At 38.9% G+C, this 15,519-nt stretch overlaps 3 pseudogenes; all 3 read right to left on the bottom strand.

Moving 5' to 3' along the window:
* Nucleotides 1-5,915: 5,915 nt before the first annotated feature.
* LOC136863792 (mitochondrial 2-oxoglutarate/malate carrier protein-like) lies at nt 5,916-6,781 on the bottom strand (annotated as a pseudogene).
* Nucleotides 6,782-9,652: 2,871 nt separating this feature from the next.
* LOC136863791 (mitochondrial 2-oxoglutarate/malate carrier protein-like) lies at nt 9,653-10,448 on the bottom strand (annotated as a pseudogene).
* Nucleotides 10,449-13,210: 2,762 nt separating this feature from the next.
* On the bottom strand, nt 13,211-14,025 carry LOC136863790 (mitochondrial 2-oxoglutarate/malate carrier protein pseudogene; annotated as a pseudogene).
* Between the last annotated feature and the right edge of the window lie 1,494 nt (nt 14,026-15,519).

Here is a 15,519-nt window from a genome sequence, read left to right as displayed (position 1 = left end):
GGAATATTCCGGGTTTTTTCACCCAGTGGGTGAGGGGTTTAAAATTATCACACATGGTAATTACTTCCTGTCATAAGAGGCAACTAAACGGGGCCCTGTGGCTCTCAACATTGACCGTTATTGGCGAAAAGGAAGTCTTTATCTGAGTCCTGTTATTTCTTCCCACTAGTTGTGCAAGACACCTTACTTCCATATATCCTATCTGAATTCTCTTGGTCAACTCTTGTTCTTTTCCATACCGACGCTATTAGAGCATTCGTGGGAGAGAAGTATATCGTTTTCACACCATTCGTGGCCCTTGTTATATGGCCGATATCTCCATTCTTCGAATTGTCGGATCCCCTCCATTTTCTCACAGATTCGTGTTATATAGTGGATGATTGCTAAGAGTACTTCTTTTTAAAATTGTATTCACAGCCAACAGCACAGTGTTTTTGTGGGAGCAATGTTGCTTCACCATGGTACTACTGGAGAGGACATGAGGAGTGTTTGCGAAATTTTTCTAGACTCTTCGTTTTTAACTTTCTCATTCCCTGAACTTTCCCGATCCCTACTTGTAAATATCTGATCCTAAAAAAAATAGGAATAATTGAGGGCTCTCTCCCCCCATTCGAGGTTTATAGATTCTTTCATTGCTTCCATTCCGTGCAGCTCGACAACCTCGTTTTGCAGCAGGATAATACTTGGAGTCAGACAACATAGGTATATCTGGTTAGCCTTCGTGATGTTAATATGCTTCCTTGGCCAGCAAATTTGCCGGTCCTTCCGTCCATCAGAAACAAATGAAATCATATTGGAGAGTGTTGCTGGAATGAAAGATGACAGGGAAATCCGGAGTACCTGGAGAAAATCCTGTCCCTCCTCCGCTTTGCCCAGCAAAAACGTCACATTGTGTGACCATAGAAACCACTGGCCATCTCCCGCCCGAGTCACGGATGTTCTTAAGGCAAATAAACTGTTCACTTGAGAAAATAAATAAATTGACTTTCATGCGGCCGAACGTCAAAAGATTCGAACCCACATTTTTTAACGTACATGCCACCAGCCACAAATTATGATATTGTTCGCAAGTAATTCACTTAAGCCTTCGAAGAATATAGCACTATTATTTATAGACTTCTACGGCTTGGCGATTATTTTGCAAGTATTTACGAAATTTATTTAACACTGTTAAGACGCTATGAATAGCAATTACTCAATTTGTCATGTTCGTGTTCAAACACGAATAATAATGCTGGTAAGGCGTTATAATACTTTGATAGTGAAAATTATTTCCGTTCACTAGTACTCCTGATCTCAGTTAAAGATAACCTGAAGTAATAAGTGAATTCAGACCTGAAGTTTGCTGGTTCCCTCTCATTCATCTTTCACTTGAATAAATACAAGTCCTAATTCACTCTTCAAATTCTAAGTTCGTTGTCTGCAGAAATATTTCAATTACTTTGAAGTATTTAATACCTGAGAAAACACAATTCCTAATGCACTCGTTCATAATTCTAAGTGCGCAAAATTATTGGAATGTTTCAATCACTTCTTACCGTAATTTCATTGATTGTAGACTTCAATTCCGTACTGTCACTTCGCGACGCAATTTTCCCCTAGCCTACCGACCTACTTTGACTGTGGGACAAGACTGTGTCGTGTTGAATTTTCGCTCCTCTTTTTACCAAAGTCCGGAGATTGAAGCTGTTTCATTTATTTCAATATCTTCCTTAACCCGAGGTGGACCGTAACGAAACTTGATGGTATTGTGTATATTAAAAGGGTGTATACGCCGGTTTTATTATATTCATATAATAATTCTTATACGAGTTATTTATGATGGAAAGTTTGGAAGAATCTATAGATGATGCTACATAGCCTTAGCGAGACGGGGCTGGCTCCTACGTCACTCGCCTAAATCTAATGTTGGACCAGCGTTCCTGGTACAACTCCCCTTTCCTTAGGAAAAAGAAAATTCTATAGGGATTTTCATTTTCTTCAATTTTCCTCTCGAAGTATTCCCTTAAATTTGTTGAATTGTAAATTCCCTTGACGCCACCATGTAGCTTATCAACTTGATAAGCTCCGTTGTCGAGTACCTCAGCTATCTTGAATAGTCCTATGTAAAGAGGACAAAATTTGGCATAGATGCGGAGTTCAAGATGTGATACAGCAGGTTTCATTATTAAAGCCAAGTCATCAACTTGTAACGGTTGCCTAAAGGCAGCGTTTCGAAGCCTTTCCGTAACTATCGTCACACGAGTCGGGTGGATTACTGCTGCATCTTCACGTGCTGGCAAAATCTGATCCTTCGGTCTATCAGGTGTAAGATCCTTATGCACTCTTATAGGGAGGTCTTGGATGGACTCGTGAGTCATTGAGTTGACTATCATCTGAATTACGGGGAGAACCTCTACCCATTTCCAATGTTGTGATCCGCAGTATAGTCTACAAAACCTCGCAATTACACGCGTCATTGATTCTGCAGGATTTGTTTCCGTGTGCCTTATGGAGTTCATTATATGCTTCAATTTAAGCTTTTCAATGTCCGCTTGGAATTGCACAGAAGTAAATGGCGTCCTATGATCGATTAATAAAAATTCCGGTTTTCTATAAATGGAATTTATGTTTTGTATTCTTCTGTTGGCCATATCCACAGGTATTGAAGCCGCAGTATTAACCAGCCCAGATATCATGCTGCTGCAGAAGTGGCCTAATATATTGTCTTTGAAATTACCTGTGCCAAGAAGGAATTGTGTATAGCTCCCCGACATAAAGTGAAGACACCCCCCTCCTTTGAGGTACGGAACAGAGCTTTCACCACATTCGTGTAGTTTCGTCGATCTTCCAGAGGTAACCGACCGTACGCAGTCAAGGGAATTATGGTCACTTCAGCAGGTGTGCCTACAAATGCACCAGTGGTCCCAGCACCCTTTCCAAGAAGAGCTTTAATGGCAAAGTTTGGTGGTTGTCCATCCGCTCCAGTGAACATTTCAAACAACCATGTATATACTGTATGGTATATGTCGCCTGAAGTAGAAGTCCTGCAGAAAGGGAAGTGTACATGCCCACAATTCCTTCCTTTCTTAAAATGCCTGGAAATTGCATGAGAACTTGTATTGTACTCTTTTGCTGCTCCGCACATTCCGCTCAACTGCATTCTGCTTTTCACCAAATCAAGAGGCTGACTAAAGCATGTTGCTCCCATATCGGCTAGACCACCAAATAGGAACTTAACCCGTCTTTGAATAGACGGTTGTGTCAGTTCAGCCATTTCAGTGATATATTTCGTCCCTTAAGTATGAACTGAATGTCAGTCTTATTTTGGAATGACAGACAGTGGCTACCAGCAGAATATATTATCACTCACTTGTAAAGATCTCAATATCACATTTAATGTCCAATGGTTTAAAGTTCATCTAGAAATATATACTCAAATATTTAAACATCTTAACTTTTTAATCATTTACTCTATATAAAAAATCAACGTTCAATATTTTCTATATTACCAGCCTAGTATTGTGCCGTATATTATTACCATCATTTAACTACTCGGAAACACAAAGTTTTTCTTAATTTAAAGTTCACTCGAATATTGAATGTTATTGTCTGATTGCTCCAAGTAAATTGAATCACTTTATTAATTGCACTTCAATGAAGCTAAATATGGCTGTGGCGGTATTTTATACTACTGCACTCCAGTCAGCCCCATCACGGCAAAGGCGCCATTTTATATTATCTCTCACCTCTCTGTAACAGGAAATGCCCGTATTTTAAGTTTGAAGAGCACGAGATGGTACGCAGGCCGTGTACGGCACATTAAATTAGACTGGTACTGAGAGTGAGAGGATTTGTTTGAATGATGTTCTAAACATTTTTTTAAACTATTCGTTTTGTTTTGTTGTGAAAAGTCAAGTTCATATCACCTTAATACAGTAGAAGATGAACTGGGCGTGACCTTTCTCCGTTCTCTGTCTGGCCATGTCCCGCGTTGCTCTGCTATTCCTCTCGTCCTTACCATGGATAAGCTCTCGGCACCATGGAAACACGTATACTCCAACGAGGTAAGCTCTAGATGTTCTAGAAATCCGACGATCTTGGATGTCTATGAGTTTGGTTCCTCGAGATTACTCACTCTGAAGGAAAGCGTGAACAAGCGTATTTAAGCCATTGGACATAATGGACGTGTTAGTCTGAGGTGTAATTCCTGAACTAAAGGAAATAAATGCACTGATGCCGTGTCGAATGTCAATGAAATCCAAGACAAATGTACCTTTAAGGCAAATAAAATGTTCACATGAGAAATTTTTGAAATTAACTTTCATGCGGCCGAATGTCAATAGAATCGAACCAGCATATTTTTACGTACGTGACACTTTACACAAATTATGATATTGTTCGCAAATAGTTCACTTAAGCATTTGAAGAATATAGCATAATTATTTATAGAGTTCTACGGCTTGGCGATTATTTTTCAGGTATTTAGAAAGTTTATTTCACACTGTTGTGAGGCCCTGAAGGGCAATTACTTCAAACTGTTAGAAGTTAAATGCTTTGCTTGTGAGATTAGTTTCGTTCACAGGCACTGCCATGTTCATATTCAAACACGAATAATAATGATGTTAAGGCTTTATAATACTTAGATAGTGAAAATCCGTTCACTAGTAGTCGTGAGTTCAGTTAAAGACACCGTCAAATTATAAGTGAATTCAGACGTGAAGTTAGATGTTTCGCTAACATTCAGATTTCACTTGTATAAATACAAGTCCTAATGCATTCTTCATATTCTAAGTTCGTTATCTGTTGAAATATTTCAATCACTTAGAAGTATTTAACACTTGAGAAAATACAAGTCTTAATGCACTCGTTCCAAACTCTTAAGTTCGCAAGACTATTGAAAGGTTTCAATCACTTCTCACTGTAATCATGTTGACTGTAGACTTCCATTCCGTAGTGTCACATCGCGACGCAAACTTCCACCAGCCAACCGTCCTGGTTGGACTGTGGGACAAGACTGTGTCGTGTTGAATTTTCGCTCCTGTTTTATACCAAAGCCACGGAGATTGCAGCTGTTTCATTTCCTTCAATATCTTCTTTAATCCGAGGTGAATTCTAATGAAACTTGGTGGTATTGGACATATTAAAATGTTGTATACGTTGATGTTATTATATTCTCATTGTAAATCCTATACGAGTTATTTATGGTAGAATGTTAGGAAGGTACTATGGATGATGCAACTTAGCCTTTCCGAGCCGGGGCTGGCTTCTACGTCACTCGCAGCACAACTCGTTGTCGCGAGCTGCTCCGTTGGCGCGCAGAGCGTATTTTACGTTTGAAATACATAACTATAATGCTGGACCAGCGTTCCTGGTAGATCTCCCCTTTCCTTAGGGAATATACATTTCTATAGGGATTTTTTCTTCAATTTTCCCCCTTGAAGCATTTCTTTAAATTTTCTGAACTGTAAATTTCGTTGACGCCACCATCTAGCTCATCAACTTGATAAGCTCCCTTGTCGAGTACCTTAGCTACCTTGAATGGTCCTGTGTAGAAAGGACAAAATTTGGCATAGATGCGGAGTTCTGGATGTGATGCAGCAGGTATCCTGATTAAAGCCAAGTCATCAACTTGTAACGGTTGCCTAAAGACACGATTCCTCGGTCGCCTTTCCCTCATCCGCGCAGCGTTTCGAATCCTTTCCTTAGCTATCGTCACTAGTCTAATGGGTTAATGCTGCAACTTGACGTGCTGATAATATCTGATCCCAAGGTCTATCAGATGTAAGATCCTTATGTACCATTATAGGGATGTCTTGGATATACTCGTGAGTCGTTGAGTTGACTATCTTCTGTATTATGGGGAAAACCTAGACCTATTTCCAATACCGTCATCCGCAGTATAGTCTACAAAACCTCGCAATTTCACGCGTGATTCAATGTGCGGGATTTGCTTCCGGGTGCCTTATGGAGTTCATGATATGCTTGATTTCAAGCTCTTCTAAGGCCGCTTGGAATTCCACGGAAGTACATTTTGTCCCATGATCGTTTAATAAAAATTCCGGTTATCCATCAATGGTCTGCATGATTTGTATTCGTGGCATGGCTATATCCACAGGCATTGAACCAGCAATAGTAACCAGACCAGATATCATGCTGCTTCAGAAGTGGCAGAATATATTGTCTTTGAAATAACATGTGCCAGGTAGGAATTGTTCAGCCTCAGAATAAGTGGCAAGTTGGGCAGCATTCACGACCATAGTTCTTCCCACTGTAGTTGTAGCTCCCCGCCATAATGTGAAGACACCTTCCTCCTTCGAGATACGGGACAGGGCTTCCACCATATTCTTGTAGTTCCGTTGCTCTTCGAGAAGAATCCGGCCGCCGGCAGTCATGCGAATTAAGGCCACTACAGCAAGTGTGCCGACAAATTCACCAGTCATCCCAGCCCCATCCCAAGAAGAGCTTTCATGGCAAAGTTTGTTGGTGGTCCATCCGCTCCAGTGAATATTTCAAACAACCATGTGTATACTCCAAGCCTAATGGTGGAATATGTCGCCTGACGTTGAAGTCCAGCAGAAAGGTAAGTGTACATGCCCACTATTCCTTCTTTTCTTAAAATGCCTGCAAATGCATGAAAACTTGTTTTGTACTCTCTTGCCGCTCCGCCCATTCCGCTCAACTACATTCTGTTCTTCGCCAAATACAGAGGTTGTAGGACACATGTTCCTCCCATACCGTCTAGACCACCAAATAAGAACTTAACCCCGTTGAGAGTGGATGGCTGTATCAGTTCTGTCATTCAGACATTTTCCTCTTATGAGTTGGGAATAAACTATCCTTGATTCAAGGAGGCCATAATTTTTAGCAATAATCATTTGAATGCGACGTAATGACAAGTAGATGTCAATATAACAATTTTACTAAGATGTAATAATTGATAATAGAATTTGTGAAGATGCAATAACACCTCATAATTCACATCGTAATTTATTATAATATGACCACATTTGTATTAAATAAACTGCTTATGGAAACACACAGTTTTATTTATGACATGTCTGGAGTTGTTCGAACGCAGCAAGATTATACTGCCAATTGTTGCTACTTCTTACCCTTGCTTTGGATGTGATTGAGACCGCACAAGAACGCCGAGCATTGATATGCTTACATTCATAACCGCCGCGCTATATACGCACATCTTCGACGTGTATACGACAGAACGGGTCACGAACTCTCGTACGGTCGGATTACCGAAATTCTAATATTAAGGAAAGAATTATTAACTGTGATTCTTTGTATATTGCTTTTGAAACACTTCCGCTTCCGCGTGTGTTTTGCTTTAACTAATATCTAATTGGCATGTGCTTCTCTTATATAACAATGTGTGATATTATTTTTCAGTGTGCGATGAACGCGAAAGTATTCTTAATTTGTGAGTGTAACATCAAGATGTAGTAGACATGTGAGGCGTAAGGACAACGTCCAGGATGGATTATAACATATTACCTAGTGGCCGGTTCTTCAAAAGGTAAGTCCTTCCATCATTATTTACTAATTCTCTTCCAGCTGCTGAATTTCTGTATATATTTTAGTGTACTAACGAGCAGAACATGTACAATATTTAGAAATATGAAATTGATATCGTGTCATCGAGTGAAATCAAAGTACCCATGGATGTAAATCTTCATTCAATAACCTAAGCCACGCAAGATTTCAATAATTTCATTGTACCTCAATTCTTAGTACTGAATTTCTGTAAGCCATTCGATAAAAAACATTAATTTCAGTTATGTAACATCGGGCAAACTAATTAGGATCTTCGACGATGCTAGTTATTCATCGTAGAATTACTTGATTTTAATCTGTATTAAAATGTAGAGCAGGAATTTTATTTCAGTGTAGTGCAGCAGAATTATGGTAGAATAGTACGGCAATTTTATTACAGGAGGAGCGAAAACAGTGTTAGCTACGTGTTATCGTGAATCTACGTGTTATTGTGAATCTACGTGCTTATTATGAGTCTACGTCTTTATTGAGATAGAGAGGAGTTTGTTGAGTATAGAATCTTCGCATATGATAATGAGTAGGACGTTTACAGTAATGCATAAGTATGAAATCGAGAGAATATAGCGATCCTCGATATGAATCAAAATAGGTCTTAGAATGCGTATGTCAAATTTTGCTCTCGTTATTTCTTCAAGTACATTCTACGGTAAACTGACCAGATCCTGTGACCAGCATCATCATTGTAGTATTATGCATGTGCATGATGATTTATTACAGTTATTCGTGATTGAGTTATCCAGAATCACCGATCCAATGTGGCTATGCAACTGAAGTGTATTTGGGAATGTATTTCAAACATTCTAGGAACGGGCCTAAGCCACGTTATTGTTATTTCTATTCGCATGTTGGTGTATTATTATTTTATTACTTTGAGATGATGTCATATTTGCGTATCGTATCTTCAAAATGAATTCTTTTAATTTCATGATATCTACTTTTACATTGAATTACGTGATTTGGTAACGGGAAAATCTCTTTCATATTTTAATTAATATCTGGATGTTATGCTATTGATGTGATATTAATTTATATTTATTTTAATTAAAAACGACCTGAAGACGAGCAATGACATTGGCGTGAGGATTTTTCTTTAGATCCGTGAGCAAATGAAGCGATAATTCACCAAATCATACAACCGATATATTTATGTTTCAAGTCGTATATTTAAATATACATTCAAGCCATGATTTTCTAATGGTACATCAAGTCATTTCTTATAAGATTTTCAAATATTCATTTTGAATATTGTTCTGATTCATTGATTTAATAATGTAAAGATTTATTTAAACTGTTTACATGGACTAAACGGTATGATAATTATTTGTAAATTGAACTAAATTTCTTGGACATGTTGGACATGGACATGGACATCATTGTTTAAAGTACACCACTGTTAAAGACCAATACCGTGTTATCGTCACCTCATTTCTCATAAACTAGATAATGTTGCGTCTCCACAACAATGCAAAGAATGTAAATAAACCAGCCATCCCATATTTAATAATATTTGTAGATAGGAATCCTTTCATACCCCTTCATTTATATTAAATTATTACCATTGCACGAGACGCCTGTCATTCTCAGGTATTATTCTTACCTTAGTAGTGATTATCTGTCGTGAGAACCTACCCTTATGAGATCTGAGCTGTAATTTCTGAACTGAAGAAAATAAATCCACTGATCCCATGTCGAATGTCAATGAAATCGAAAACAAATATTTCTTTAAGGCAAATAAACTGTTCACTTGAGAAAATAAAATAGAATCGAACCAGCATTCCTTTTATTGTACTGGACACTTGGCTATCGTCACACGATTCTGGTGGGTTACTGCTGCATTTTGACGTGCTGGCAAAATCTGATCCCACCGTCTATCAGGTGTAAGATCCGTCCCACGGTCTATCAGGTGTAAGATCCGTATGCACCCTTATAGGGATGTCTTGGATAGACTCGTGAGTCATTGAGTTGACTATCTTCTGCAGTATGGGGAGAAGCTCGACCCATTTCCAATGCTGTGATCCGCAGTATAGTCTACAAAACCTCCCAATTTCACGCATGATTCGTTCTGCGCTATTTTTTCCGGGTGCCTTACTGAGTTCATGATATGCTAGATTTTAAGCTCTTCGAAGGCCGCTTGGAATTCTATAAAAGTAAATTGTGTCCCATGAAATCTTAATAAAAATTTCAGTTTTCCATCAATGGCCTTAATGTTTTGTATTCTTGTCTTGGCTATATCCACGGGCATTGAAGCAGCTGTAGCAACCAGCCCAGATATGTTGCTACAGAAGTAGCAGAATATTTTGTCTTTGAAATAACCTGTATCAATTATTAATTGTTTAGCATGAGGATAAGTAGCAATTTGGGCAGCATTCCTCTCCCTATTGTAGGTATAGCTCGCCGCCATAAGGTGAAGACACCTTTCTCCTTCGAGATACGGAGCAGATCTTCCAACACATTCCTGTAGTTCCCTTGCTCTTCCAGAGGTAACCGACCGTCGGCAGTCATGCGAATTAAGGCCACTTCAGCAGGTGTGCCGACAAATGCACCAGTCATCGCGGCACCCAATCCAAGAAGAGGTTTCATGGCAAAGTTATGTGGTTGTCCATTCGCTCCAGTGAACATTTCAAACAGCCATGTATATACTCCAAGCCTGGTGGTGGTATATGTCGCCTGACGTAGAAGTCCAGCAGAAAGGTAAGTTTACATTCTCACAATTCCTTCCTGTCTTAAAATGAATGAAAACTTGTTATGTACTCTTTTGCCGCTCCGCCCATTCCGCTCAACTGCGTTCTGTCCTCCATCATATCCAGAGGCTGAACGAAATATGTTTCTCCCATACCGGCTAGACCACCAAATATGACCTTCATCCCGATGGGAATAGGTGGTTGTTCCAGGTCACCCATTTCAATGATATATTTCGTCCCTTAAGTATACACAAATATTTCGAATTTAATGTCAGTCTTATTTTTGAATGACAGAAACTGGCTGACAGCAGAAAGTATTATCACTCACTTGTAAGGATCTTAATATCACCTTTAAGATCCAATTGTTTAAAGTTCAAATAGAAATATCCACTCAAATATTTTAAAACACTAACTTGTTAAACATTTTCAGTAGAAATAAATCAAGGTTCTATAGTGTCTATATTACCAGGCTAGTACCGTATTGTGATATATATCATTATTCTTATCATCATTAAACTTCTCGAGTATTGAATGTTATTATCTGATTGCTCTAAGTAAATTAAATCACTTTATTAATTGCACTTCAATCAAGCTAAATACGTTTGTGGCGTTATTTTATACTTCTGCACTCCAGTCAGGCCCATCACGGCGAGGGCAGGATGTGCCCGGACTTTAATCTTGAAGAGCACAGGATGATACGCTGGGCATGTGCAGATTATTGAACTGGAGTGGTACAGAGAGTGAGAGGATTTGCTCTTAATGAAGTTGTAAAAAAAATTAAAACTCTTATTTGTTGTGAAAAGTCAAGTTCATATCACCTCAATACGGTAGAAGATGAATTGGGCGAGACGTTCCTTGTCCTGTGACTGACCATGTCCCGCGTTGCTCTGCTACTCCTCTCGTTCTCGCCATGGACCAGCTCTCGGCACCGTGGAGCCATGCATACTCCAACGAGAAAAGCGCTAGGTCTAGAATTTCTAGAAATTCCTGAAGATCTTGGAGGTCTAGGTGTTCGGTTCGCCGACATCACTCACTCGGAAGCATAGCGTGAACACACGTATTTAAGCCCATCGACTTATTGGACATGTTAGTGTTCTGAACTGAAGAAAATAAATGAACTGATACAATGTCGCATTGTCAATGAAATCGAAAACAAATGTTCCTTTACGGCAAATAAAAGAATAACTTTCATACTGCCGAATGTCACTACAATCGAACCCGCATTTTTTACGTACGTGACACTTTACACAAATTTTGATATTGTACACAAATAGTTCACTTAATCTTTTGAATAATATAGCACAATTATTTACAGAGTTCTACGGCTTGGTGATTATTTTGCAAGCATTGACAAAGTTTATTTAACACTTTTATGACGGTATGAAAGGCAATTACATCAATTTGTTAGAAAAAGTTAAATGCTTTGCTTGTTAAATTGGTTTCGTTCACACGCACTGTCATGTTCGTGTTCAAACACGAATAATAATGATGGTAAGGCTTCATATTACTTTGATAGTGAAAATTAGTTCCATTCACTAGTAGTACTGATTTAAGGTTAAGATACGGTGAAATTATAAGTGAATTCACACGTGAAGTTTGATGATTCCCTAACATTCAGATTTCACTTGAATAAATACAAGTCCTAACGCACTGTTCAGATTCTAAGTTCGCTATCTGCAGAAATATTTCAATCACGTTGAAGTATTTAAAACTTGAGAAAATCCAAGGCCTGATGCACTGTTACAGAGTCCAAGTTCGGAATCTGCAAAATATTTCAATCACTTTGAAGCATTTAAAACATGAGAAAGTACAAGGTTTAATGCACTCGTTCAAAATTCTAAGTTTGCAAGAATATTGAAATGCTTCAATCACTTATCACCGTAAATTCGTTGACTGTAGACTCCCACATCGCGAAACAAACTTCCAGCAGCCAACCGTCCTGGTTCGACTGCGGGACAAGACTGTCTCGTGTTGAATTTTCGCACCTCTTTTATACCAAGGTCGCGGAGATTGCAGCTGTTTCATTTCTTCCAGTATCTTCCTTAATCCTAGGTTGATTTTAACGAAACGGTGTGGTATTGGAGATATTAAATTGGTGTATACGGTGATGTTATTATATTCGTATTGTAATTCCTACACGAGTTATTTACGATAGAATGTTAGGAAGGTTCTATGGATGATGCAACTTAGCTTTTCCGAGCCGTGGCTGGCTCCTACGTCACTCGCAGCACGCTCGCTGCCGCCAACATCTCCGTTGAAGCGTGGCGCGTATTTTAAGTTTGAAATACTTAACTCTAATGCTGGACAGGTGCTCCTGGTACATCTCTCATTTCCATAGGGAAAGGAAAATTCTATAGGGATTCCCTCTTTCTTCAATTTACCCTCTCTAAGAATTTATTTATATTTGCTGAATTGTAAATTCCCTTGACGCCACCATCTAACTTATCAACTTTATTAGCGTCGTTGTCGAGTACCTCAGCTACCTTGAATGGTCCTATGTAGAAAGGGCAAAATTTGGCATATACGCGGAGTTCAGGATGTGATAGAGCGGCTTTCCCGATTAAAACCAAGTCGCGGAGTTCAGGATATGATAGAGCGGCTTTCCTGATTAAAACCAAGTCATCAACTTGTAACTGTTGGCTATGGGTACGATTTCTCTGTCATCTTTCCCATACCCGCGCAGGTTTTCGAAGCCATTCCTTAGCTATCGTCAGGTGATTCTGGTGGGTTTCTGCTGCATATTGACGTGCTGGAAAAATCTGATCCCACGGTCTATCAGGTGTAAGATCCGTATGCACACTTATAGGGATGTCTTGGATAGACCCGTGAGTCGTTGAGTTGACTATCTTCTGCAGTATGGGGAGAAGCTCAACCCATTTCCAATGCTGCGATCCGCAGTATAGTCTGCAAAACCTCCCAGTTTCACGCATGATTCGTTCTGCGCTATTTTTTTCCGGGTGCCTTATGGAGTTCATGATATGCTAGATTTTATGCTCTTCTAAGGCCGCTTGGAATTCTATAAAAGTAAAATGCGTCCCATGACATCTTAATAAAAATTTCGGTTTTCCTTCAATGGCCTTCATGTTTTGTATTCTTGTCTTGGCTATATCCACAGGCATTGAAGCAGCAGTAGTAACCATCCCAGATATGCTGCTACAGATGTGGCAGAATATATTGTCTTTGGAATAACTTGTACCAAGTAGGAACTGTTTAGCCTGTGCATAAGTAGCAAGTTGGGCATTGTTCACGACCATAACTCTTCCCATTATAGGTACTGCTCCGCGCCATAATGTGAAGGCACCTTTCTCCTTCGAGATACAGAACAGAGCTTCCAATACATTCTTGTGGTTCCGTCGATCTTCCAGAGGGAACCGACCGTGGACGTCATGCGAATTAAGGCCACTTCAGCAGGTGTGCCGACAAATGCACCAGTCATCGCGGCACCCAATCCAAGAAGAGGTTTCATGGCAAAGTTTCGTGGTTGTCCATCCACTCCAGTGAGCATCTCAAACAACCATGTATATACTTCAAACCTGGTGGTGGTATATGTCGCCTGACGTAGAAGTCCAGCAGAAAGGTAAGTTTACATGCCCACAATTCCTTCCTTTCTTAAAATGTCTGCAAATGCATGAAGACTTGTTTTGTACCCTCTTGCTGCTCCGTACATTCCGATCAACGGCATTCTGCTTTTCACCAAATCAAGAGGCTGAACGAAGCATTTTGCTCCCATACCCGCTAGACCACAAAATAAGAACTTATCCCCGTTTGGAATAGTTGGCTGTTTCAGTTCAGCCATTTCAGTGATGTATTTTGCACCTTAAGTATTTACAACTATTTCGAACTTAATATCAATCTTATATTTGAATGACAGACAATGGTTACCAGCAGAAAATATTATCACTCACTTGTAGATCTTAATATCACCGTTAATGTCCAATGGTTTAAAGTTCAAGTAGAAATATCCACTCAAATATTTAAACACACTAACTTCTTAATCATTTACACTAGAAAAATATCGTTCAATATTGTCTATATTACCAACCTAGTCTTGTGCCTTATTATTATTATTATTATTATTATTATTATTATTATTATTATTATTATTATTATTATTGTTATTATTATTATTATTATTAATATTATTATTATTATTATCATTTAACTTCTTGGAAACACAAAGACTATTCTGACTTGAATATTCACTCGAGTATTGAATGTTATTGTCTGATTGCTACATGAAAATTAAATCACTTTGTTAATAGCACTTCCTTCAAGCTATATACGGCTGTGGCGTTATTTTATACTACTGCATTCCAGTCAGGCCTATATTATCCCTCTCCTCTCTCTAACAGCAAATGCACGTACTTTAAGCTTGAAGAACACGAGATGGTACGCAGGGGGCGTAAATGGGAGTGGCACAGAAAGTGAGAGGATTTGCTTTGAACGAAGTTCTAAAATATTTTTTTAACTCTTTGTCTTATTGTGAGATACCAAGTTCATATCACCTCAGTACAGTAGAATATGAACTGGGCGTGATCTTTCTCCGTCGTGTGGCTGGAGTTGCTCTGCTACTACTCAGCTCTCGGAACTATGAAACCACGTATACTCCAACGGGGTAAGCTCTAGAAGTTCTTGAAGATCGTGGAGGTCCAGGAGTTTGGTTCACCGAGATCTCTCACTCTGAAGGATAGTTGAACACACGTATTTAAGCCCTTGGACATATTGGACGTGTTATCGTTTGTGTAATTTCTGAACTGAAGGTAATAAATGCACTGATGTCGTGTCGAATGTCCATAAAATCGAAAACAAACGTTTCTTTAAGGCAAATAAACTGTTCATTTGAGAAAATAAAGAAAGTAACTTCATGTGGCCGAATCTCAATAGAATGCAACCCGCATTTTTTAAACGTACGCTACAGTAGACGCAAATTAAAATGGTTCGCTTAAGCCTTCGAAGAATATAGCACAATTAGTTATAGAGTTCTACGGCTTGGCGATAATTTTGCAAGTATCTACCATGTTCATTTTACAACACGGATAATAATGCTGTTAAGGCTTTATAATACTTTGATAGTGAAAATTATTTCCGTTCACTAGTAGTCTTGAGTTCAGTTAAAGATACCGTGGAATTATAAGTGAATTCGGACGTGAAGTTCGATGTTTCCCTAACATTCAGATTTCACTTGAATAAATACAAGTCCTAACGCACTGTTCAGATTCTAAGTTCGCTATCTGAAGAAATATTTCAATCACGTTGAGAAAATCCAAGGCCTGATGCACTGTTACAGAGT

The sequence above is a fragment of the Anabrus simplex genome, chromosome 2 (assembly GCF_040414725.1).
Source record: "Anabrus simplex isolate iqAnaSimp1 chromosome 2, ASM4041472v1, whole genome shotgun sequence".
Classification (NCBI taxonomy): Eukaryota; Metazoa; Arthropoda; class Insecta; order Orthoptera; family Tettigoniidae; genus Anabrus; species Anabrus simplex.
The sequence above is the reverse complement of the archived record's forward strand: the minus strand, read 5'-3'. Positions and strand labels throughout refer to the sequence as shown.